Source organism: Takifugu rubripes, chromosome 9 (assembly GCF_901000725.2).
Source record: "Takifugu rubripes chromosome 9, fTakRub1.2, whole genome shotgun sequence".
Lineage (NCBI taxonomy): Eukaryota > Metazoa > Chordata > Actinopteri > Tetraodontiformes > Tetraodontidae > Takifugu > Takifugu rubripes.
Window position 1 is genome coordinate 7,719,054 of NC_042293.1, and position 26,217 is coordinate 7,745,270.

Consider the following 26,217-nt stretch of genomic DNA (forward strand, 5'->3'; position numbering starts at 1 on the left):
TGCTAGAATAAAACATTTCAACACATTTAGTACACAATTAAGTATATCAGTATATCTTACCTTTAATTGTAAATTAAGTCTATTACCCTTTCCTTGTGGATGAAGAGCTCTTTGACTTTGTCGTAGAAGTCCTGCTTTTTCTATTTTTCTTGGAGTTTTAAAAGTCTCTCTTTCTCTGGAGGAGCTTGCACTTTCATCGTTACCACAAAATGCAAGCTCCTGTTTCCCCAAAAAGCAATTGGCGTTTATCAGGTCTTTTAATATCTCAGAATTTTCCTTGACACTGTGGATGCTGATATTTAGTCTCCGTTGTCCATTTCGAGCCAAACAATTTTAATGTGGTTGAATGAGCTTTCATGTTTTTCGAAGCTTCTTGGCAGGTTTTTCAGATCAGTATATCCCATTTGGGTTCAAACATGGTCACTCATTGAAAATAAAAGGCAGGCACAGCCACAAAGCCAGTCTGTTTGAGTTTACCAATCCTTTTGAAACAAACGCGTTATTTCCTGTCCTTGGACCACTCATGTTCGAATCAAAGCTGGCAGCTCTAGCGTTGGTCTCCCAATATTAATGACTCCTTGCTTTGATTGAAAGTCTAGACTTGGTAAATTCCTTATTTGAGAAATCAAATCCTCCATTTCCAGGGAGAAAAAGCATCACAATTTGCAGGAAGCATAGCACTTGTTTGTTGTTTTTCTTTTTCTACTTCTTTATCAGTCATGAACCTTTGAACAATATATTGCACCCTTCTTTGAGGCAGTGGTACTTGCTGTCTCATGGCTTGCCTTTTCCCCGTGGCAACAAGCACGCGCCGCCTCACACGCACATGCTCAATACACTTTGTGTGCAGCCGTGGACACACTACCTTTGGCTGCCGCTCTTCTCGTCTACCTTGTTATTTTGATCAGGAAGCAGAGAATTTCTGCGTTGTTCTGCATGTTGACCATGAAAATGATCAAAATATACAAGAACCACACCAAAATCACATAGAAAGCATAGACCAAAAGACAAATGTTAAAACTTATTTTATTTCTTCGTTTTTCACCATCTCATGGTTAAGCCTTTTATCCCCCTGGTGGCAGGGCGATGCACTGCCTCACTTGCCTTCCCTGACAGCACATCACTGCCTGTTAGAACGACAACATTCATTTTGGTTTCAATTTCTTTTTACAGGTCTCAGTATCAGTTAGTAGGATTTATGTCCCTCTGGCCTTGGGTTTGGTTTGGGTGTTTCTACCATTAGTGTGTACATTAGTACATTAGTATGTATGTGTCATACAAGCATGCAGAGACAGTGTGGAGAAGATATGGATCATTAGGTCTAATGTTTAGATGCAAAAACTGCACAAATACCAGAACAATTTAACAGCTAAAACACATAGACATTTAGAGACATACAGAGAAGAGAAGAGCAACTATTCTTGATCATTATGGTGCAAAGGAGGAAGCGGCAGAGAGCATCAAAGTGCATGTGTCTATAAGAGGTCCTGCTTACTCATAGAATCGAATCCCGCTGTTCACAACTTCAGCGCAGCTGGAGACCTTCAATCCAAAATGCTCGGGCTCTCCAAAACCTCTGGCTGCTTTCACTTCAACTGCATCCCAGGCAAACAGCGCCGCTGCTCCGAGATCACTGATGCCCGCGAAACACACCGAATTTTCAAAGCAGTTGCATCAGTCCAACCTTTTGAAGCAAATCAAAGACAAGTTTATATATAGATATGCATTTGAGTTCATTCAATAAAAAAGAGAACAGCAATTTAAATCTACCGTAAAAGCTGAGCCTTGTTCAATTCTGTCTGGCAGCTGTTAGCATCCCAATGAAAAACACTGTAAAGATGTGTTTTTCATTATGGATTAATAAGTCTTGACACAGGTTTTTCTTTGGATTTAATTTTACATTGACATGAAGCAGATATTTGGCATGAACACATTTATGTTGTTATGTTGTATGACACATACAATTAAATACTGGTCGTCAGCTGGTGGATGTTTTCAGTGTGTCAAACCACTTTAGCTTGTATTCAAAAATGAGATAAAACCCAGTGGTGGTGTATAATTAAACATTTATGCCACTAAATTAGGTTTTTAACACTTCAGAATTGTATTTCTGGATTTACAGATAAGTTCTTTTACTCTTGGACTATGTGAACAACATTGCTGGTGAAGTCAATAAATAGCTTGTTTTTAAAATCCAAAACCCGGCACTGAATTATGGATGGATAATCTGAGTCCGGCTGTAGAAGAACAAGCAGAAATGACCCCAAAGTGCACAGACAGACACAACTACAATACTTGGCCTGAAGCTCAAAACAAGCTTCAAAATAACTACAAAATACACCAAAACTCCCCTTCACAGGAAACCAAAGCACAGGAACATGGCTGAATGCATCAGCAATTAAAAATTTACTTTAACCAGACACTTCAAAGAGAGTCGTTAAGATGCCGAAGTATGCAAACATGCCATGAGTGCAAGGCGTTTTTCGCTCCGAGAGCTTCCCAATAAACAGTTCTCTGTTTGTGTTTGGCTACAAAAATCCTTCATTTAATGACAGAGAATTGGAGGGAGGGGAGCAAAACACATCACTTAAGTCGCTCAGCTGCTTCTTTCAGTCCCTCACGGAGGATGTTTTGGCCCTTTCTGCTGTTCCAAGGTTTATGCAGCTGATCCTAAATCTGGGATAAGCACACATCCCAAACTTTTACTCTCAAAGTTTTGTTATGAAGCAGACGTGAGACTATTGGATGTAAGGTTGGATTTCTTGTTCAATAGTTACCAAAACAATCGTTCCATCATTTGCTATAAAACAATCACATAGGCTGGAACGTCTGGAAAACATGACACTAATTTCTCAGAAAATGAGCATCATTAGCGCAACAGATATTAGCTGGATTTACTGTAATGCTACAGCTGTGTTTTATAATGCAGTTTGCATTCTCTGGTCCCCATTAATTCCATTCCTCAGGACGGACTTCAACTTGTGACCCCTCTATTAGCTCTCCCGCGCCCGGCACGGTGATTAGAGGGACATTAGGAAATTAAAGCCAAATTGCATTACCAGAGAAACAGACGGAGGTGCTGCTAAGGACCCAACATGCAGGAACCTGCTGATGCTCAGGCTTTGCAGCCTTTTCATCAGTCAGTAGATGTTGCTAAATGTCACCCCCAGGCTGCACTTGCTCAGGTGCTGCATTCTGATAAAGGACAGGACCTATTAGGAGGACCGGGGAGTCTCGCTTCGGAGAGACTTTGATGATTTTTCAATTATAAGAAGGGACTTCATTAACCAATATTCTTGGATGGTGGGGGATGCACCAGTAAATATCCAGCACAGCCCCTATCTTATACAGTCTATGAAGGATGGCAGACTTGTCCTTTAAGTTTTAGTTACAGAAGGGGGATTATGTAATGCAGGCGACTGTAGTTGATGGATCGTCAGTCTGCGTGCCAAACAGAATACTGTCACACACTGCAGCGACGTCAGCGAGCGCGGCTGTCCCCCTCACGTCCTCCTTTATTGGACAACAGTGGGTGCTGTGCTGAGCCACCTTCCATTGTTGGCAAGAAGTCTACAACAGGAGTGCGGCGCGCTGACTGCTGGCCTCCCACGGTTACTCACAGCGGCAGACGAGCCGCCTACACTGGCAACCTGAGAGGAAGCCGCTGATGCTGAGCCCACACTGAGGAGGGCCAGGGGAGGACGGGGGCGTGAGGAGGGGGGGTCAGGTGCTGTTTTTTAAAATCTTTAAAAAAAAAAAACAGGAACATAACAGTCTGACAAAAAACTGACAAAAAGGGAAAAATTAGCTGAGGATAACAACATTTTAGACAAATTGTACTAAAGAAAAAAGGAAAAACTAAGACCAGAATTTAACAAACTGTAATTGGACTTTTGATTTCATTTAAAAAAAAAATCCTTTTTAATGTCATTACCTCTGAGCAAACTGCCTGACTAAAAATAAAGGTGTCTATTCTAACAGGTAACCTCTGCGCTGATGCACCTGTGCATCACATCGGTGTCAGGGGCAGCACTGTGGGTCGGTGGGGATATTTCGGGAGCCTGACATGTTTGACACAGACCCACGGACAGGGCGCATCCTGAAAACCCAACGCTCTCTGTTTACCTTCCATGTTCTGTAGCAGGAAGATAGGAAGCATATTCGGTATATTGGACATTTAACTTGTTATTCCATTCAATTTCATCTCATTAATTTCACCGCTGTTTTAATAATAAGTGAGAAAACTCCTCTTGAAGAATGCTCGCTCATGCCCGTTGCTGTCAACCGTCCCATACGTTCTTCTTTTCCACCACGACCCCCCCCGGAGATGAGTGTTTGGGGTTTGCGCACTGGCGCCTTCTGGGTTGTGTTGATCTGGATTCTGGAACCTTCGGATTGATTTTCTCTGCGCAGTAGTGACATTTCCCATGGATAAAGTTATTTTAGGTGCAGAGATGTTGTGGTATCTATCATAAACAATAACACCATGGTTTCCCCTGTTAATAATATACCAATATAAACAGGCGCCAGAGCTCACCCGTGTACTCTGGAGAACATTCCACATGGTTCTTTGGGTCTTCTTTCCACATCTGAATAAAAATACTAAAACTGTCTGATGCTTGGCCTTAAACTGAAAGATCCCTCCAACTGTACCGTCACCTATTAAAGAAATAAAGCACGTATGATGTTAGCTTACATAATTCATTTCCAGTTATCTTCCCTGATTGTCCATTCACCTTGTAAGAAATATTAATATTAAATAGTGCCCCACATGAAATAGAGCTCATTGCTCATCCAGGGATGACAGAGGCATTGTAATGAAAGGTGGCCTTTGATCGACCGAGGGAACCGGTATCATATGTGCCATACTCAACAGGAAGATGTCTTTTATAAACGATTTAATAACACGGGCATACCCATGGTGAGATTGAATTAATTCCGTCTAAATATTTCCATTGATGAGTTGTCTCATTGCCTGTTTTACTGCTTATTCTCCTCAAGGCTGAGGGAAGAGAATTGGTGATAGACGCAGTTAGTAGTGAAATATATCTACAGCCCTTGATGTAACACACCAGCAGTGATTGAAATTCAACAGATGCAGGTTGGAGAATTGTCTCAGCTTTAGCTGCATTTTAATCCTACATGTGTCTAATGAGCAGTCACAATCTTGAGTGAATTCTGATAATGCTTTGATAAGGACAGTGGGACAGGAGTCTACGACCACTCTGCTTTGTTTAATTTGAAGCGGGTTGTTTTCTCTGCTAAATTATCCTTAAATATATAGCCTCTCAGACAGGGGCTGAGTTAATAACGCTAATAATGTGCTCGTCTGATACATCTCCTGTTCTTATTGCGCTCTCAAAGCACTGAATCTAATGAGCACATGTGCAACTGCCAAGAGTGTGGGAGGCTTTATTTTTCTGCCCCGGGTTTTATTTTATTGATAAAGTTAAACAGCTGCAACACATTAAACCGACATATACTTTGGTGTTTCTCTCTTTGATTTCCAACTTTTATTGATGTAAAGAATGACCCAGATCCTTTTTCTGACCACCCCAACTAACCCCTTAAACCTAAATCTAACCTCCACCATAAGCCCCTCAAATGTGAAGACCAACCAATGTCCTCACTTCTCAAAATGTCCTCCAAAATGTACTCAGTATGTAGCACACACACACACACACACACACACACACACACACACACACACACACACACACACACACACAGAACTAGGAAACTGGAGCAACAGGAGAAAACCTGCACAGGTACGAGGAGAATACGAGGACCCCCTCACACAAAGATCTGCACTGCAAATGAAATCACAACCTTCCTGCTATGAGGTGCCACATTGCAAGAAACATTATGACCTAACACTGCATATATTTCATGCATCTGTGCTACAACTCCACCATGTGAGCTGAGGAAAGTTGTGCTGATGGTTGCTCTCAAGCAGAAAAGACCCAAGTGTAAATGGGTTGGTTTTGAAGAATGTTTTTTAAAGAAAAGGGGATCTGAAAAATATCCCACAATCACACTCCATGCAGGAGTCAGTCATTGATATCTATAGAAGCATGTACAGTAACAGCAGTGCAGTGTGGGACCAAAGGCTGAGTCTGTCCCTTATATAGACAAACTCCACATCAACCCTAATGAACCCATTAAAGTAAAAGCAGCCGAAGGTGGATGAATAGCAGGACATGTAGCAAAGAAAGTTTACTGCCCGTTTTCTCTCTCACAGCTTTGCTGCTCATTTTCCCCTTATACGTTTTAGCGACATATTTCTGAATGATGGCTCCATTTGGACTTGTTAGTGTGAAACTCACCTTCTGCGTTTGTGTGGGGTTGAACCAACAGAAGAAATCTGCACTTTGAACCAAAATAGATGGCAAGACTCCTCTTCACCAGTTGGCGGGGTTGAACGGCACCGGAAACGTTCTGTCTACCACTAAACTTGATTAACGGCTTGAGATGAGAACCAAAGCTAGACACGAATATTTTACCACATTTAACCCAAATTCAAGTCATTATTGTAACTCTCGTTTTCCAGATTCAGAATGATTCTGAGCCTCTTTTGGCTCAGATTCATCCTGAATGTCAATTCAGATTAGAACATTAGAACAAGCAAACATGGTTAGAATGAAATTGTTCTGCTTGGACACACAAATCCAGCCCAGTCTGAGGAGCCAGAGCTTCAGATACGAACGAGCGTCTAACCTCATATTCATGGACCAAAGTGGGCGTCCGTGATCTGGAGCGGACCTCCGTGATTTCAGCCTGATAGAAAGATCTGGTTGCGGATGGTTCCATGAACAATGCTGTAAGACACAACGGGGAATATTATTCATTTATTCAAATGTACTTATGTTCTATATTTGCTTTAACATTGTGTGCCGGGGAGTGGTGTCTCATTTTCATAAAACCAAGGGAGAGGAAGTAGAAACACCCGAGTGGAAAGATTGTATTTGCATTAAAAAGGGAAGCAAAGGGAGGGTTTACATCGGGAATATAGTTACATTTAGGCCCTTGAGTGTATTTTGAATCTTATTTCTGCTGCTTTGTGCCTGTATTTGAAAAAGTAAAATGTATATGCATCTTTTCCACGAATCTCTATGGAAACCAGTAAGTGATCAACAGGTTAAGAGAGGCCAAAACACTTTTTTTAAAGGATACTTTCTTTCCTGCTCTAACAGAACTAACAGATCATCTGTGAGGCAATGCGCACCACCGAGCACAATGAAGCCACTCCACGTTGGCAACGTATGCAGAAAACACACAAACCAACTTACACCTCGAGTGTGGCGTGCACCTCTCACCTGCTGGGCCTTTGGCTCAGAATGCCACCTTTTTGTCAAGCTCTGTACTTTTGATGTTCCTGATCTCAGGCGACATGGGAATATAAGATAGCAATGTTTTGAAAGCCATTTTAATCTGTCTTTTGAAGATGCCGAGACTTGCTTTTGTTTTCGGATCTGTTTTTGGCAGCACTACTTTTTAGAATCCCTTTTAGAGGACAGACAGGCGGGCGCTGCCGACGACTGACCCAGCATGTGGATTCCAAGTTCTTACAGATAATTCTCTCAACTGTCGTGATGAGCTAGCTGAGCGGGCTGGCCAGCGGTTACTCGGACGGTGCCCAGAAATTTGATTGCGTTAACGCGATTTGAGTGAGGGACGGTGGGGCTGCGGAGACCCGTGGTAATCGGCACACATGGATAAGTGATGGTTTCAAAGTAAATTGAAACTGAAATGTGCCCTTGTCTCCTCAACGTGTCCCCTGTGATCTGAAGGCATTTTATGGGGCTTCCGAGCACAACTCAGATTATGTTTGTTGCCCTCTTTTCTTCTTTGTGTGTGTGTATGTGTTCACTCAGGTCGATCTGGGTCACCATTGTTAGTATTTATCCATTTGCATTATTTTGCTTGCAATTCGAATTTTTCTGTTTCTGCGCAGGTCTCCGTGGCCTCGTAAGTCTCTCTATCTGTCCCTGAGAACCATCTAATGGCCAATTTCATGCATGAATGAAGAAGACAGAAGTAGCATATTAGTAGTAGAATGGAGAACAGTTTGTTGTCACACCTCAGGGAATTGTGAAAATAAGTGTAGAGGGATTATCAGTGGCAGTGACAAACCTGAGGGGGGAGATTCAGCAATACAGCTGACGGATGACAAAAATTTGTCCGGTTGATGGGTGTGGATCATCTTTTCTGAGGTTCGCTTGGGCACCATCACGGTCGGTCCGAGGGAGATGGGGAGACAACCATGCTAAAACAACATAGTGTACTGCTATTGCAGCCAGGAAGTATTTACACACTGTAGAAATCACATTCACGCATGCTCGGATTTGCACGGCAGAGTAACTTCACACGACACGGTAAAAGCTTTTTTTTAACCTATCAAATCTTCCTTTAGCACATCAGACCATCAGGCAGCACACTTTAACACCTGACACCAATGATATCTGTTAGTGGCAGCCACATGGATTTTGTCATTGTTGCCAACGTTATATCTAAAGCGCTTTAAAAACAACCACAACTCAAGGGCCTAAATGTACATAAATAGAAACCGAACATAAGACAAAACTAAAAAAATAACTGAAATATCAATATTTAAACAAAAAATAAAATAAAATGCTGAGTCTCATGTTGGGTTAAAAGTCAAGGAATAGAAGTGGGTTTTAAAGTGAGTTCAAAAACAAAGAGTGAAGGGGCTTGACTGATGTGTAGTGGGAGGTTGTTCTATAGTTTGTAATTGGAAGAAGCTCTATCCTCTCTGAGCTTTTGTTTGCCCCCCCCCAGTTCCTCTAGGAGCATCTGATCAGCTGACCTGAGGTACCAGGCAGGAGCATAGAGTGGTAGGGTGGGGCGAGACGATTTAATGTTTAAAAACAATCAAAAGGAGATTCAAATTAACTCTAAAATGCACAGGGAGCCAGCAGAGTGACTCCAAAATGGGAGTGATGCGCTCCCTCTTATGTACTCCAGTTAAGAGGCAAGCAGCAGCGTTTTGTACTAACTGGAGATGTGTGAGGGAGGACTGGCTGACTCCAAAGTAGAGTGCATTACAGTAATCAAGCCAAGATGTGATGAAGGCCTGGATTACTGTCTGAAAGTGCTTTTGTGCAGGAAAGGGCTTCACCTGTGCCAGCTGCCTAAGGTGAAAGAAGCTGGACTTAACTATGAAACCAATTTGTTGATCCTATTTGAAATCACTGTCCATCTTAAAACCCAACTTTGAGACTATTGGCATCAAATAATGTGCCAAAGGGCCAAAGTCAATGTGGGGTAGATGTGTGTGTGTGTGTGTGAGCGTGCTTTCCACAAGAGCCACTGGGACCAAATACCATCTCTCCTGTTTTCTTTTCATTAAATTTTTAAAGGTTCAGGCACATCCAGGCTTTAATGTCTTCAAGACATAACAGAAGTGGTTTAAGAGAGCACATCTAACATATTTCTTCTTCAGCAGCTCATAAATCTGACTGTTGTCAATGTAAAAGTGAAAAGAGATGATACACTTTCTCTGAATGGAACCCAAGGGCAGCAGATAAAAAAGAAAAGCACGGAGCCTAAAATTGAGCCCTGTGGAACCCCATGTGACAGCAGTGCAGAGCGGTTCAGAGCAGGATAGGATCTGAAACAATCCACAAATGCTGCCTAGTTGATGCAACCAAGCCACTAAGATATTCTGTGCTGCAATTAGGTTAGGTTAGGTTAGCTTAGGTTATCTTAGGTTAGGTTAAGTTACTTTCCAGAGTCATTCACCAGGAGGATATTATGAAAGCTCCAAATAAAGTTGATTGTGTGCTATGCAACATTTTAAGAGCAGAATGGAAAACCTGGACATCATGATCCTCCAGCAATGACTCAGCATGTACAACTTTTCCAACTATTAGATCCTGTCTATCCTGTAAAATTGAATCTTAACTCATTTCAACATATTGTTGGCACAAACAGAAGTGTGAAATGGTAATAAGGCTTTACCTTCACATCGCAACTTAGTGGCGTTTGATGATTGGCTTCGGCTTGATTTTATTTGCATTTTTATGTTATGAGTAATACTTCCTCATTTCGTTTTTCTGCAGAGCTTCACACCTTTTCCATTGTTAAGTGTTAAACTGAAATGCATTTTGTGAAACGGTAATTGTTCCCCCCTCAAAAATGAAATGAAATGAAAGACATTGCAAAGTGAAAACCCAAGAAGCAGCTCAACTCTTACTGTAGCACTCGAGCGTTGAACATTATTTTTATTGTGGAGGCAGAAAAGTGGGAGAAGCAATCAAACAAAACAATCGGTGGAAATGGGAAAAAGCCATAAGACAGTGGCAAGGTTTTTTACACAAAACACGGCGATCACATACGGAATGACAGTCTCATTTGTGTTGGGGCCTCATGGAGCTACGGACTGGGGTGACATTTCACTGTTTACATCAAAGCAGGAAAGCAGCCTGCCAGCCTCAGTGACTGCTACACCCATTAGCCTCTTTACATATGTCAACAGTCTCAGGAAGAAGACTCAGAACAAAGCAAAACACCGTGGAGGGTGCTTATGAAGGGATTTTTCTTCAAAGAAGCCAAATGGAGGGGAAGGAGGTGGGGTGGGGGTGGGGGGTGCATGGGGGGGCTTTAACAAGTTAGAGCATTTAATAAAAGCTTTTCAATTTTCCACATAGAAAATGTTCTGCACCTCCTCCCTTCCCCAGCCTGTTTGATGTTTATCTGACAGTGACAAAGCTGCCTTTTGGGCCACGTTGTTGCGTGACACATGCAGGCTTTGATCTGATCACAATTGAGGAACGAATACATCATGAGTGCAGCCTGGGTCTCTGGAGGGCTTATCAAAAAATACTGTATCCACATGTGCTTCAAAATAATTGCAAATTTAGGGACCGTGTTCACACCACAATTTAAGCCTTGAATTACAAAAGGTGCACTGTACTAATAATCATCCCTATGTGTGTGTGAAGTGTTTGCACAAAATCTCCATTTTGCAGTGTAGCAGAAAAACAATTGGAAGGGTGTTTATGGGTATCTGTGTACAGTCGACCTGCTAAATTTCCATAATCTGGAATTCCCTCTTTTGCTTTGTCATCTCAAATCTATATGTTCACGCTTATGAGTACTGTACACAGAAATGGTAATTTTGGGGATATAATGTAGCCTGCGGTAGGTTAAGAGGATGTAGACAACAAAAAATGACATAAAAAATGCTGGTCATTCCATATACAGGTACCAGTGCTAGCTTGTCCAAATGGCCTGTCTGTCCATTTCTGTCTTTCTGCTGAGGGCCCTGATGATTTGGTTAAAAAGCAATGCAATCAGCCACCCACTGCAGGACCAGAGACCAGCATGTAGAGAGAGAGAAAGAAACAGAACCATAAAAACATTATGGCAGGAAGGAGGCTGATTTCACAGGCACGCAAATGATCACGGTTAAGCTTCAAGGCAGATTGATTCTTTCAACCAGTGTGGGATCTGGGGGGGGGGGGGGGGGGGGGCGGGGGGATCTCTGATCAAAATCCCAATCCACAACTGAAATGGCAACTTTTTCCCCCTGAGTTGTGGAAAGCAGGACCTGGCCCTGATTGTGTTCACTCTGTGGGGAAAACTGGGGCACAGCTATAATCAAGCTCTGCAAGGAACATTTTAGAGGGTCTTGAACCCATATCCTCAGCGGAGGAGGGAGTAGAGTCTATTGACAGGGGAGGACACCTGTCAATATTCCTGACAGAGAATGTCAGGAGGCTCCACAGGCAGCGTGTCTGGATTTGTCCGGCTGAATCTCTGGACATTGTTAGGCTGTATTGATTGATATATGCATGTTGCACGGATGCAAGGGCAGCACGGTTGGAGGGATTGGAAGGCTGAGTCGGACTATTGGACTTTTATCTATGAGTCTTGTGTGTCAAGAAGGTTCGGTCATTTCATAGATAGACTTGGAGAAGCTATACTGTGTGCAGTTTAAAGAAGAGGCTAAGTTAAATCACTATATGATGTCCAGAGGGGGACCTCTTGTCTGTGACCCTGTTCGTCACATTCACATGTGAGTCAGGTTTATTGTGGTGTCAGTAGTCATTTATTAAAGACTGAAGCAGGACTGAAGGAGGAATGAATGATTTCTCTGATTAATGAGGAGGTAATTGGGAGATAAGCCTTGACCAGATTTGATAGGATGTGTTTCAGGTCCGAGGCCTTTCATCCCGGTTGGGGTGTCTCTCCATCATCTGAGCACCAGTGGGATGATGAGTTGTAAGGTTAACAGCAATGAGGCCCTTATTAAAATAAGAGTGATGAACTGCAATGACGTCCAAGTGTAACAAGTGAAAGCACTCTAAACATGAACGTAAGATTCCAACGCCACCTGCAGAGTCCATCCACTCTTTATAGCCCTTTAGGACAATCTATATTACATATTTCATCTTGTTTCTATTTATACATGCACACTAGGCTTATTCCATGCTTCCTTATTTTGTTGTTATTATTATTATGACACATATACAGAGGAAGAATGATTTCTCCAGTGCATAACATTAATCATATTCAATCAATCGCGCCCACACACTAGTCAGTTTCCCCAAAACTGGCAGTGAGATTGTGATATGGCAAAAATCTGGTAATGGGGACATTACGTAGGGTCCAAGAAAAAGAAAAAATTGGCACAGCTAACTGCAAGATACCTCCACACTCTGTAGAAAATGGAGAACCACTCTCATTTGTCCAAAGAATAGCGTGAAATGCAGCCGCTGTCTGTCTCCGAGAAACTTGACAGGATTTCAGAGTGTGGAGAAAGGAAATAAGAAGTGTTGGTTCCTTCCTGGAGGAGTTAGTTTGCTTTTTGCCTGTGATTACTTTGCTAGCCACAATTCGATGTATTTTTATTCCCAATTTCTATGCATGTGGCCCTTTTTGTCTAAATTCATTGCAAAAAAATAAAAAAAATCCCATTAACACTAGCTTTGAAGCCACTAGAACATACAAAGTTTTAAAGTGTGCTTTCAATACATTTGGTTAAATGAGCTCTCCTATGGTTGAGGGAGTGTTTTAACCGCATTTTAACCGATCTTTGCATGAAGGACGACCGTTCCTCGCAATCATTTTCATTAAGGTTTCATCCCTCATACATGCAGCATACCTCAAACGGCTACAAGACCCCTCTAGAGCTGCAGGGCCCATGGGCGCCCATCAGCTGTCCGACAACCTCTGCGAAGACCTTGTCTTGCAGCAGCAAATGCAAGAGGACGGCGGGTCACTTCAAGGAGGAAGAGCATCACGTCAGAATATAGACTGGCATAAATTAATGTTGATTCTTTCACTTATCAAGCATTTAGACAGGCAGGCAGACATGTCGGACTACATGTTGGACTGACGTGCCCTTAAGTGTAAAGACATCAGGAAAGCTCAGTGGCTTCAGGTGGGGGAACAATTTCTGTTTAATTTGCGATCTGAAGCCTACTGGAGAGGGTCAAACCTGCCTCCGAGGGTCTCCTCTCATGCAGCATTAACAGATGAAGGCAGCCATATGTTCTTCCTGGCTGTCAGGACTTTAACAGAAAAGCCCTCAGAGGATGTTGTTAACAACAGGTGAAGGGAGACCCTGGCGGAAGGCCTTATTGGCACAAAATGATCAATTAGGCTGCATTATTAGCACATAGATACGCTGTTCAGTGGAGGTTTGATTTTTTTTCTCTCTTTTGGTGAGACTGAGTTAAATTAAAAAAAAGGCAAAAGAGTGAAATCCCAGTTTTACACAAGGCACATAAGCAGTGTTGGACACCACCTTCAGCAAAGTGCTCATACAGACAAAACAATTAGCATTCAAACTGGTAGAGTCAAAAACACAAATCAAGGAAAACTCACCAAAATACCTTCTAATTAAGAGGTAATCAGCAGATCATTAACTATCAGCACACGTTCCACCACAGTTTTGCTTGATTTGCTGTAGCCAAGAAGCATAAAATACAACAGATCTGCACTTTGCAGATTGTGGAAAAAGGACAGGTGGAAATCAACAGGTGGACGGCTGCGATGACAAAAAATTTTATGTATTGCATATGTTGCTGTATTTTACACCAGAAGACCATCTCCAGGACACCTCTGGGCCCTGACGTGACACATGACAGTTCTATCCGACCAATCAGAGGTGAGACTTCATCTGAGGTTCTAGTCACACCAGGGTTGTTCCTTTCAGAATACTTCCTTTCGATTCATACTTTTAATTAATCTCGCACAACAGATTTTCCCCCTTATTCGTTGTGGGTCACAATTGATGTGGTTGCGTCATGTCTCCAAATAATTTTGTTTTGCTATCAGCAGCATCCAACATCTACTTCCTTTATGACAGGATATTACGATCTCCCCCCACCCCAGCTGCATCTCATTCAGGCCACTTTCTGAACATTATCAATCTTTGTCTGTATATCTATAGTCAGTCAACGCTGGATGTGCAGGGAGAGCTTCCGAGGCTACTGGCAGCAAATAAAAACAGTGCCATTATTCTCTGTACTGCTGGAAGCCAGGCCCGTCCAGAAAAGAAAGAAGTGACCAGAAACCAATTCGCTGAATAGAGCTTGTAGATGTTTTCTGCTGAATGCCAAGGTAAATTAAATTTAACTGCATCCAAACAATGTTTTCTAAAACTATCTCAGCTGTGAGGGACACGAGGCAGACGATCAATCGCATCGCAAACGATGTGCGCGACCCCTGCGAGTGTCCTGGGCAACGGCGAGCTCGGAGAACATCATGTATCGCCTGACTAATAGAGTGTAACATGTGATGCTTTTTCTGCTTTGGGAGAATTAGTGCATTGTTGGGAACAGAAAGAAGATGTGAGTGTCACAGATAAAGAATGATTTGCATGGTTAATATCACATTGATGAAATGCTAATGCAATGTCCCGCCTGGGATTTGGGGACATTTGGTGGTTACCGATTGCCTCCCAGCCAGGCCTGAGCTTGGCTCTCTGGATTTGTGAGCAGACGTCGGGATTGTAAGTGGGGTCTAGAGAGAGCTGGCACTAATTGGTATGGGGGCTAGCGCTGAGGTCAATGGTGGGTCAGGCCATCAGGGAGCCTAGTGCTGTGCTTCCCAGGGGGGTCCTTGCTGCAATTGCCCCCATCAGACATCATGAGAGTATTGATCCAATGGAGGGAAGGATTGTCTCTGATCACTAAGGTCTTAGACAACAGCTTTAAAAGAATCACCTTTAAAAATACATTGTTTTTATAAATAATGTGCTTTCTGATTAAATAATTTTCACTTGTCTGTATGACCTCCTCACTAGAAAACCATGCAATCACTCTCTCTTGCATGTAGACTGAATAAATAATTAAGTAATTAAATAGAGTATCACAAAAAAAACCCTCTAATTTAACTTGTTAAATGAAATTAAATGTATTTTTCATGAAATAAACCGGGGATGCCCAACGAACACCAGGTCGTTTACATGACATCTAAAAGGCTGTGAAACAAGATGCCCTTAAGAGTGGAACAAGTCAATGCTGGTAATTTGAGGCCAAATGATTAATTCACAACATAAATTACAGAGAAGAGACCTTCCCCACCCCCATAATCAGGTAGAAAAAAAATCCTGTAGCCTGCAGTCAGTCCCATTAGAACATGGGAGAGAAAAGGGCATTTGCAAGTGCCAGTTTAATGTTTTTAGTTCGCACAATTGTGTGTTGCAGGTGTATCTTCTGGGAAAATGTGTGTATTCAAGCTACGCTGGATTATTTGCATCTTCTGTTTCATGAATTAGAGATTATTAAATCACTCACAGGATGGATTCCACTGTTGCTGTGGAGCTATCCTGCCAAAACGTCTTTACTCCCACAAATACTTCTGTCACCAAAATGCCAACATTGCAGTTCTCTTTCTGCGAGTCCCACAAATTCATCCTGACAGTTACACTCTTTAATCACTTGGGTTGAGCAATTAAAATTCCCACGAGTTTTTAAATCGCATAACTGGCATTCAGTTTGACAAAAATTTGGAAGTGAAAAGAGAAAATGTGATTAAAGGGGAAATGTTCTGAAAATGTATTTCATGGATCATTAATAGTTCTGAAGGTGCGGTCATGTGATCAGCGCCGGTGATAACAGCATTTACAGATCTAGCTCAGTGGACCGCTGTGAGCTGTCCAACATGAGACAATGTCCATCTTTAAATGTGCGTTCATACTGGACACTCTGGAAGTACACTGAACAAAATTACCGCAACACTTGTTTTTACTCTCTGTTTTTACGAGCTGAACTCAAAGACCCAAGACGTTTAATGTGTACAGAAGAGGCCCTTTCTTTCAGACGTTTAACTGCCTAAATCTGGTTTAGCGGGCACTTCTCTTTTGCCAAGAGCATCCATCCAACTCACAAGTTCAAGATGCTGATTAGACAGCATGATTATTGCACAGGTGTGCCTCAAGCTGCCCCCCACACAAGGCCACTTTAAAATGTGCAGTTCTATCACACAGCACAGTCGCAGATGCTGCAGTTTTGGAGGGAGCCTGTAATTGGCGTGCTGACTGAAGATGTCCGCCAGAGCATTTGCCGGTGAATTGACTGTTCATTTCTCGACCACGAGCTGTCTCTGTCTCCAAAGGCGTTTCAGAGAATTTGGCATTACATCTAGCTGGCCTCACAACTGCAGGCCACGTGTAACCACACCAGCCCTAGGACCCCACATCCAGCATCCTAACCTCCAAGATTGTCTCAGAAAAGCCACCAGACAGCTGCTGCAACAGTCGATTTGGATAACCATAGAATTTCTGCACAAAGCAACTTGAGTGGTCAAAAGCTCACAGTTGATAGTGTGTGCAAAGGTATTCTCTCCACGGATGAATATTGGTTTTTACTGCACAGGGCATATGGCGTAGTGTGGGTGAGCAGTTTGCTGATGTCAACGTTGTTGCCCGAGTGGGGTTATGGTATGGGCAGGCAGATGTGATGGACAAGGAGCACAAGTGCATTTTATTTATGGCAGTTTGAATTCCCAGAGATACGGTAATGAGATCTGAGGCCAATGTCGTCCTGTTCATCCACGACCATCACCTGCACGACCCCATGTTCTCAGGATCTGTACAAAATTCCTGGAAACCAAAAACACACCAGTTTTTGCATGACTGGTATGCTTACTGAACCTGTCACTATAAGAGGCTGCCTGATGTTACACTCAGGTCTGTTCTCACTGCCTCGAACCAGGAAGAAAATGATGTGCTAAAAAGAAGAAACAAGCCATCAGAGAAAAATACTTTGAAATAGCGTGGTCTGAAAACTTTCAATAATAAAGGGTGAATGTCAACTTTTGACTGAGTGTTGAGTGACCTTATTTCTTATTACCTACTAGATGGGAAATGTAGTCCTGTGCACCCACCAAAGTATCTTCATGCTACCATGCTATTTTGTGTATTGTTGGTGATGTAGTGCCAGTGGCAGGGAGAACTGTCACACTCAATTTGCTTCTAGAATAAGTATTTTGGTGCTCAATATATAGCAAATACAAGGACGCACACAGAGACAGACACACAGGGAGGCTTTATTTTCTCCAGTTAAAAGCTCCAGTGAGGTTAACGTCACAAACAAAGACAAACACGTTCAGGTCATTTTTCAGGTTTATTTCCATATACACATACATGTTAGAAATGGTGTGTGTACAGATCCTTCAGGGTTCAGAATCCGGTGACTCATCTATGACTCACCCCAGCTAGCAGTTCACACTTCTTTCTCAATAGCTACATCCCATATTTACACCAGTCCTGTGGGGACACACAGACCGTGTAAGGATAGCTGAGGACAACTAGTTGATTGTATTTTGTTATGAGCAGAGGCAAACTTTTCTACCTTCAAAAACCTCTTGAAGACACAGGTCTGAGAGCACCTGCTCTTCTGAGAGCACCTACTTTTCTAAGAGTATCTATGTCCTCCCATCCCTTCTCTCCTATTTATATCCGTCTTCACTCCCACTCCATTGCTCTGTACTGTTACTTGGTAGTTGCCCTGTACCAGGTAGTTCAGGACAGCAAGGCAGTATTTTATTCAAATAGGCCTCAATTGCATGGTGACTTGATGGTGTCTCTCACTCTCTGATTACGTGTCCCTCAAATCAACGGGTTATTGCCTCAGTCCGACTGTAACTGCACAGCTGAAGTGCATTTACACACACATTAGTCTGACTGATATAGGTGCTTTCTGTATCTGACTGCTTTGACTCTGAATTTCGCAGATAATGCGATGGGAAATCAATACGCTCTGGCATGTAGAGGCCTTATTTGGAGATAAACGTAACAACATAGGTGGCATGTGCAACATGACCCCAGAACAAAACCATTCAAGACAGCTTGCATTGGCGCGCCATGATGTTCTATTCTGCCTCTTGAAATCATCATGATAACGAGGCAGAATGTGAATCTTATCGGCACAATCAGTAAAGCACACACTACGTATGAAATTAACAAATCTGTATGCCATCCTTCTGCCGCCCGACTCTTGTTGTTCCTGCTGCAGTTCCCTTTGGAAAGTGTCTGCTAAATGGCTACAATGTTAAATGATCAGTGTTTCATTGTTGGGTACACAATATCAATAGCAGTGTACATAATAGCTGGTTAAAGATATATATATATATATATATATAATGTGCACATTAGTGAACTGGACAGCGTGCAGAAAAACTTTAAACCTTCAAAAATAAGAAAGCTGCTTGTCTTCTTTGTCATTCAATTCTTAAGCCTGTAACACCAAGCGTATCATGTGATGCATGTTAAACAACCAGTAAGTCATATTTACTGAAATCATCCTATTTTTTATTTATTGGTGCTGTGCAGAACAGAGGATGTTGGTTATTGATATTTAAAGCCTTTTGTGCATTTTACCTGCCGTTAGCTTAAGAACACCCCCCCGCACACACACACCACACACACCCACACTCACACACACTCTCTGCTGTCAGTTCTTTGCGTCTGAAAATGTAAGGAAGGTTTTAACAAGTGTTGAGGGGGGAAAAAAGCACAATAGTCTACTGAACTTTGTCACTGAAGAGAGTCTTTCTGAAATATGCAACACTGGAGTTCAGGAGAGGGGGAAAAAAACGATGATATGAATAAATGAGAAATTTTCCACGCTAAATTAAACTTTTATCAGAAGTCTCAGACCACACGTTTTTGCTGCACCACACGTTATGGTCATCACATCTCTGGGATTACTGCCATTATTTATTTACCTTTACAGGAAGCAGTCATCAATCCTTGGTTGCAAACATGCAGCGCCGTCAGCTCCCCTAACACTCCGCTAAGACGCCATGTCTACTGAAAAATATATGTCTAATAAATACATACCTGTCTTCGGCTGCTTTTCCTGCACTCTGACAGCAAGAGAGTCCTCCAGGGAAAAGCCAAATCATTCCGAGATATACATGAGTCATTTAGTCATGTCTTTATGCTACCAGTTCAACCCCCCCATGCCGTGACTCAAATGGCAACATATTCAACTGACAGACTCCAGATTAATCAGCTTTTGTACGTGTGGAAATGCAGACGTGCTGTCATCAATGGGAAGTTAATAAGCGAGACAGAGCCACAGTTGCTGTGCGTGCAGTTAAAAAGTCCTACATGCAACAACAAACCAGGGCGTGTCAGTGATTTAGGGGTGAAAAATGGGGGTTTCCTCGTGTTTAATGGCATCACTTGAGACTATGTCGTCGTCTCTGTGAAGTGCACTGGTGAGTGTTATCAAACTCAACACAGCATTGCCTTGCCATTTTCCTTTTTATGTTCGTATTCTTTTGTTGAGAAAGATGTAGTCTTGTTGGACAATTGAATCCTCAAAGGGACATTAGATGTTAGAGGTTATGGAGATTAGATCAGAGGGCAGACTGGTTTAGACGTGTACTGAGGAGGTCAAATGAAGATATCTGTAGGATGCTGAGGTGGGAACTGCCAGCTAGGAAATTTATGGGTGTAGTGAGAGAGGACAGGAAGTTGCAGATGGTAGGGTTAGATGGAGATCTGCTGTGGTGACTCCTGAGGGAATGGGCAGAAGACAATCTTTTCAAAAGACAAAGAATTAACTTTTATTGTCTCAGTACTTAAAAAGTAAAATATTAATACATAATATTAAATATAACAAAATATGGAGGCCAAGTAAAGGGGCCGTCCCGACCAGCTACAACTTGGGTGAGTCGCAACTGTGGACCAACCTAACCTGGAGGCTTTTAATGGTTGAGGAAAGCCACACAGACATAGAGAGAGCATCTCTACACAGAGAGGCCTGTAGCTGAGCAAGAAACCCATCAGCGTCTTCCAAATTTGAATGTCATTGGAAACTTTAGGTGCTCTCACCTGAGCTTGTCTCATCACCTGGTAAAAGCAGAAGTAAAAGCAGACTTTAACATGTGAGCTTCTCTCTGCTCCTCTCCCTCTTCATCAGCAGCTTGCACCACCACCACCCTCGCCTGGACTTTCTGTGGAGTTCAGGGATGAGATGCCCCCTGATTGGTATTGACAAAAGAGATCACATAACTCCTGTACTGGTGTCGCTTCATTGGCTGCCCGTTAAATTTAGAATAACTTTTAAAACCCTTCTTCTGACCTACAAGGTCCTCAGAGGCCTAGCTCCATCCTACCTGGAGGAGCTAGTGATACCCTATCAGCCCAATAGACCGCTCCACTCTCAGAATGCTGGTCTACTTGTGGTTCCCAGAGTTTCTAGGAGTAGAATGGGGGGCCGAGCATTTAGCTACCAGGCCCCCCTGCTTTGGAACCAGCTCCCTGTCCAGGTACGGGAGGCTGACTCCATCGCTACTTTTAAGATCAGACTCAAAACCTACCTCTTTGAAAAAGCTTACTGTTACTAATTCAGTAGTTCCAGCTACTATCATAGACAGACAAATTATCATACTTAGGGGGTCGTCTAATCGTTAGGTCACATCTTAGTTATGCTGTTATAGGCCAAGGCTGCCGGGGTCCGGAAACATGATCACCTGACAGGCCTCTGTCACTCCACTGGGTCATGGTTTCCTCTCCTTTCCTCTCCTTTCCTCTCCTCATCAAGCAGACTAGTTATGCTGATTCTTGTGTAGTTTTTCTGCTTCCCCCCCCCCCCTCTATTTATTTGCAGGTATCACTGCCATCGGAGCTGCATAATGACCGCCGGCCCCGTTGAAGTGATTGTGCATATTTTTTGTTTGTGTTTCTGTGCTCTGTGCCTCTCTTCTCCTTCTCCTTTTCCTCTCCCTCTCCTCTTCTTTCCTCTCCTCTTTCCCCTCCTCCTCCTTCTCCTCTCCTCTACCTCCCCTTCACTCTACCTCTCCTCTCCTCTACCCCTCTCCTCTCCTACCTATCCTATCCTCTACCTGTCCTCCCACCTCTCCTCTCTCTTTACCCAGCCGGCCATCAGCAGGAGGGTCCCCCTACATGAGCCTGGTCCTGCTCAAGGTTTCTTCCTGTTAAAGGGGAGTTTTTCCTTGCCACTGTTGCTTGTCTGGGGTCAGGCTCTGGGATTCTGGAAAGCGCCTTGAAACAATTTTGATTGTATAAGACGCTATATAAATAAAGATTGATTGATTGATTGATTGATTGAGCAAGCAAAAGTGTGGTCTTTCCTCTGGTGTTCTTTTTCATTTCTTCTGGTTTAAACCTGTGGAACTGCAGAAACTGCAGAATTTCCGTTTCAAAAACTTGTTTTGAATCGACAGTACTTGCATCCATACGCGCGTATATCGAGGAGCCGGGAGCATGACCAAAATCGGCACGATGACCTGCCACAGAGATGACTCAGAGCTACCGTACTTTCAAGTGAAAATGGACAGTTTGAACAGCGGAGAGTTGCGGATGTGAGCAGACTGCTGCATGAGGGAGGGACGGTCTTCAAACATGAGCTCTTCTCTGCATGTTTCTGTCTCTGGGGGAGGTGCACCGTGTGCTGTTTACCTTCTTTGAAAGAAGCTTTGCTCATATTTTTTCAGTCATACAGTGCTGCAGGAAATCATGAAAATATACAGGACTTCCTGCTGCTCCAAAGCGGAAGAATTTGCCTTTGGAGAATTGGCTCTTTATTTATTCCCTGACTCTCCTTCACTAAACTCAGATTACGAATATATGTTCTTTATTGGTGGACTAAAGACCCCGTAAATAAGAGCATCATGTTCAACACAAATGCAGACAAGAGTGCAGATTTTACTCAACCACATGTCTGCAGAGAGCACACTGTTTTTTTTTACCACATATATTTATTAAAGTCTTTCAAACGTAGATTCAACCCCTAAACTCGATTTGCTTCATTAAATATTGATACCTTCCCAATTATATGCTATGAAAAAAGCATTTAGTTTAAAACACCAAAGTGTCAATTTCATACAATATTTAAGAGCAGAGGATATCTTGGAGATTTAAACATATTCAGCAGAGGCACTGAAAATCCACTTTTGTTCATGTGTTTCCATCTCTCAGCTTTATAATCGGTGAGTTTTTTAAATGGCTCTGGCCTGGCTATATAACCAAGGGTAAGAACCGGGGACCATAACCGTCCCCCATGTTCCCTGGTCAACCTCATCACCTGCCATCTGTGTAACTGTCCATCTTTCGTCCCTGTGGGAGTCCATTCCATCATTGCAGATAATGGTTTTCAGGCTGTCTGTGTAACCAAAGGCTGGCAGTAACTTTCATATATTTGTGGAGAATACACTCATACATACATGGAATTCTGTTTTTCTTCCATTTTTTGGCACCACAAATGCATACTTGCCAGTAAATACAAAGAATAAAAAATAGATGTCACTCACTTCACTTTTTCCCTAAAAGCAAAGGCAACATCCAATAATAGCTGTGTTTCTATTATAATATATTACAATAATACTGAAAAGGGTTGGGAATGTCACAAATCATCTTTGGGATTTCACCTAATTTTCAAGTGAAACCGAGATTAAACATTGTGGCCATGAGCTCATTTGCACACTGCTGAGCGTCTCCGATGAATCCTACTTTTTAGGTGGTCAAACATCCAGCTGTGGACGATCGAAACCCGTCAACACAAAATGCTCGCCGTCTCGATCTATGGCAAACCTGGGCCAAAAAATCGATACAGCCATCACATAATGGAACAGGTCAGATCATGAAGAGAGCATTAACATAACATCTACTGAAAGCTTTTCTAACCTTTCCTTTTCTGCCTGCTGAACTCCCTCCTTTAATGATCTCTTAATGTGTTCGCCATGCTACATACAATGGAATCGAAGCATAGTTTGAATTTAAAACTGTTGTTTTCTTCCACAAATACACGTGAAACAGCTTCTCTCCAGCAGCAGACCATTTAGATTACATTGGTTTTGCAGCCCCTGACAACGTTCTAGTCCAATTAGAACATGTTGGTCATCTTGTTACAGGACCATTTGTGCGTCTGTGATGCAAGACCTACATCCTCTGAATTCAAGGACATCATATGCTGAAGGACAGCACTCACAATCACTTAAAGCCACATAAAACCCAATTAGAGTTTCCTGCATGTCTGTGATTAAATTTCTGCAAGGGACCAGCTTGCTTAAAAAAGAGAAACAGTGGAATAACACAAGGAAATGTTTGGGGGAAAATATAACTGAGTAAATTCTTTGACCCAATCCCCTTTTTCCTTTCTGGCTTTTGGCTGTTTTTTTTTTCTTTATGCACAGAAACAAACAGTTGGGCTTGTTTTATTGTTCGTCTGGCAGCTCCAGGCATTTTCTTGCTCTATAAGGTTTGTCATTCTGTCAAGTTGGAAGAGGAACAGCGGTACGGGAATCTGGTGATTCGATGCATGCTGCATTATGTCGGACACGCACAGAAGGAGGGGGTGTAAAATTATACATATGCGGGAAGCGAGGACAAACCTGACAGCTGATGCTGCAAACAAGATGCAAAATCGTGGCTGAGAATTGCATTGCAGTGCTGAAAAAAGTCTCAGGAAAGAACTTAAATCCCTTCCAATAGGTCAAATGTTGCAGTGATGAATAACAGCAAAATAATAATGGTGTAAGCTGCAGCTGTGTCCTCTGTACGAAAGGACACAGTGCCAGGGAGGCCTCGGCTCCCTCTTAGCAGTTTTGTGTCGCAGAACAGGAAATGTGTGTCTTGAAAAGAATGATCCAAATGTGGAGGAATATACGCTAAATTCAAGGCAAATCCTTGAGAGGAATCCTGTTACAATAATAAGACATTTACCAGCAGTGTTTAGCATCAGCAGGTTTCAGTGCAGACAGAAAACCAGAACGCTTGAGATAAGCAAACAGTCCAGGGAGGTTCAAACGCTCAAATCTCTTCAGCCTCTGTGTTAAAGCCTGCGGGGGGAATCAATACTGCTTTTCTCTGACCAAATGCACCCAAATACACTTACACTCCGATCATTTTGGCAGAGCTATAAAACTAGCCTTTGTCAGTTTGATGCAAGCCCACGTCCACCAAGCTGCGCCACCAGCTCTGGTTTTCTCTACCAAAAGGCACATTTTAGCTGCAGGTTGAAGGAGCAGACAAAAATGAGGTTGAATGCACTTCTTTATGTAACAGAGGAGGCTTTGAGATGAGTAGGGGCGGCTTCAGGGAGAGCTGGATGAGAAGAGGCAGTGGGATCTGGCACCGAGCTCTCACATCAGCCAGTATAGCGTTAAGTGCGCACATGGCAGCAGGAAGTGTTACCTGGTGAGGTTCCACCTCAAGAGGTGCTCACACCTCTTTCCACATATAAATGCCTTTTGATGTCAGGAGAGTTGCGACGAATAAAAGTATATTTCTAGATGAACCCACCCATGCAAAGCACGCTGGTGAGGCACGTGAGGAACACCAAGCTCACAGAGACGGCCTCCTAGAGCAGAACAGACTGGCAATATCTTAGATCCTCTGCCACAAATAAACGCCGTCAGCACAACGTGAACGTGCACTGGGGAAGGATTTTCGTCAGTCATGTTAGCGTGAGTGCATCATTATTTGGGGTTTACGATCACTTCATCTGGTGTTATTCACCGTGCCGTGGCAGTTTTATGTGACAATGTTGTCATTTTAACTTAATTTCCTGTGTGAAGTATAACCACCCAGTTCCCCCCCTTCAATGTGCGACGTGCCGCTTTGCTCGGGTTTTCCTGAACCAGCTCAGCTCTGTTGTGTTGCTACATTCTTCGCTGCTTGCTCTGTTGGGGAAATAATTTGAAACCAGTGATTAGGTGGGAGATGAGGCAATTGGAAGGAAAACAGTCAATTTGAATGCCATTTACATTTTTGGTAAGCAACCAATGCCGACCTCTCGATGCTTCGCCGCGATTCACTTTTGCCGAGGTTAGCTGTGATCTGAAATCCTGTGGCTTCAAATCTGATGACGTTTATCTGATTCCCTTTCTCATTTGCATCAGCTTTTTCAATACTTTTGACTCATTTCTCAAAACTGTACAAAACCATGTGGAGAGTTACTACTGTTACTATAACAGCCTGGTTAACCCGATCTCATTTCCATGATTTCCTTGTCCTGCTTTTTATTTAATTGCCCTGTACATCACTGTAAAAAGTGTAACCTTGAGTTGTGAAATTTTACTTTCTCGTCTCATTTATCATTGTCCGTCGCTATGTGCTCAGCAAGAACCGTGCTGAACTGAATAAATCATTTTGTCCGTGCATCCTTAGTCAAGTGTATAGGCTTGACACACGTAATCCAAAAATTGCTCATGCAATATTACACAGCGCTCATGTGGAGCGCTGGGAAAATTGATTAAAAAAAAAAAGATTCTGCCACCTGGCTGAGAATTCTCCTTTTGTTGAGAAATGAACTGTTGTCTTAAGATTTAATCCCTCCCCAATTCAGCCAGATAATAAACTTCCCCTTAATACAAGAGTGTTGCGAATCCAGTAATGACAGTTGTTCAGGGCCATTTTAGCTGTGGATGTTACCAGTGCTGACATTTACAAAGACTCTTTGACACGGGTGTGGTGGGATCCACTCGCAACACGGCACTTCCGGACAGTTTTAAGGAATGGCTTTATTGAATACTTGAAGGTAACAGCACAGAAGTAATCACGGGCCTCCGTGGAATGCGGAAAACAGCCCACAGCCACAGGCAGGCAACGGTCCGAATAAACACACGGCAAAACTCTTAATCGGACAGAAGGTTGTCATATTTACCAGGGCAGAGGTGTAGAGGAAAAGTCCAAGGCAGGCAGGGTCAAAACCAGTAAGTCCAATCAAACAAAGTGCTGGAGAGTCAGGCATGGAGTGAAAACAGAAC

General features: G+C 42.8%; 1 long non-coding RNA gene across 1 annotated transcript; it reads right to left on the reverse strand.

The window, feature by feature from the left end:
• Positions 1 to 1,011: 1,011 nt before the first annotated feature.
• LOC115251038 (uncharacterized) lies at positions 1,012 to 26,217 on the reverse strand. Its single transcript, XR_003889593.1, has 4 exons — positions 26,115 to 26,217; positions 6,718 to 6,818; positions 1,496 to 1,684; positions 1,012 to 1,127 (listed from the first exon to the last, which is right to left on the reverse strand). It is a non-coding gene; the product is annotated as an uncharacterized lncRNA (long non-coding RNA).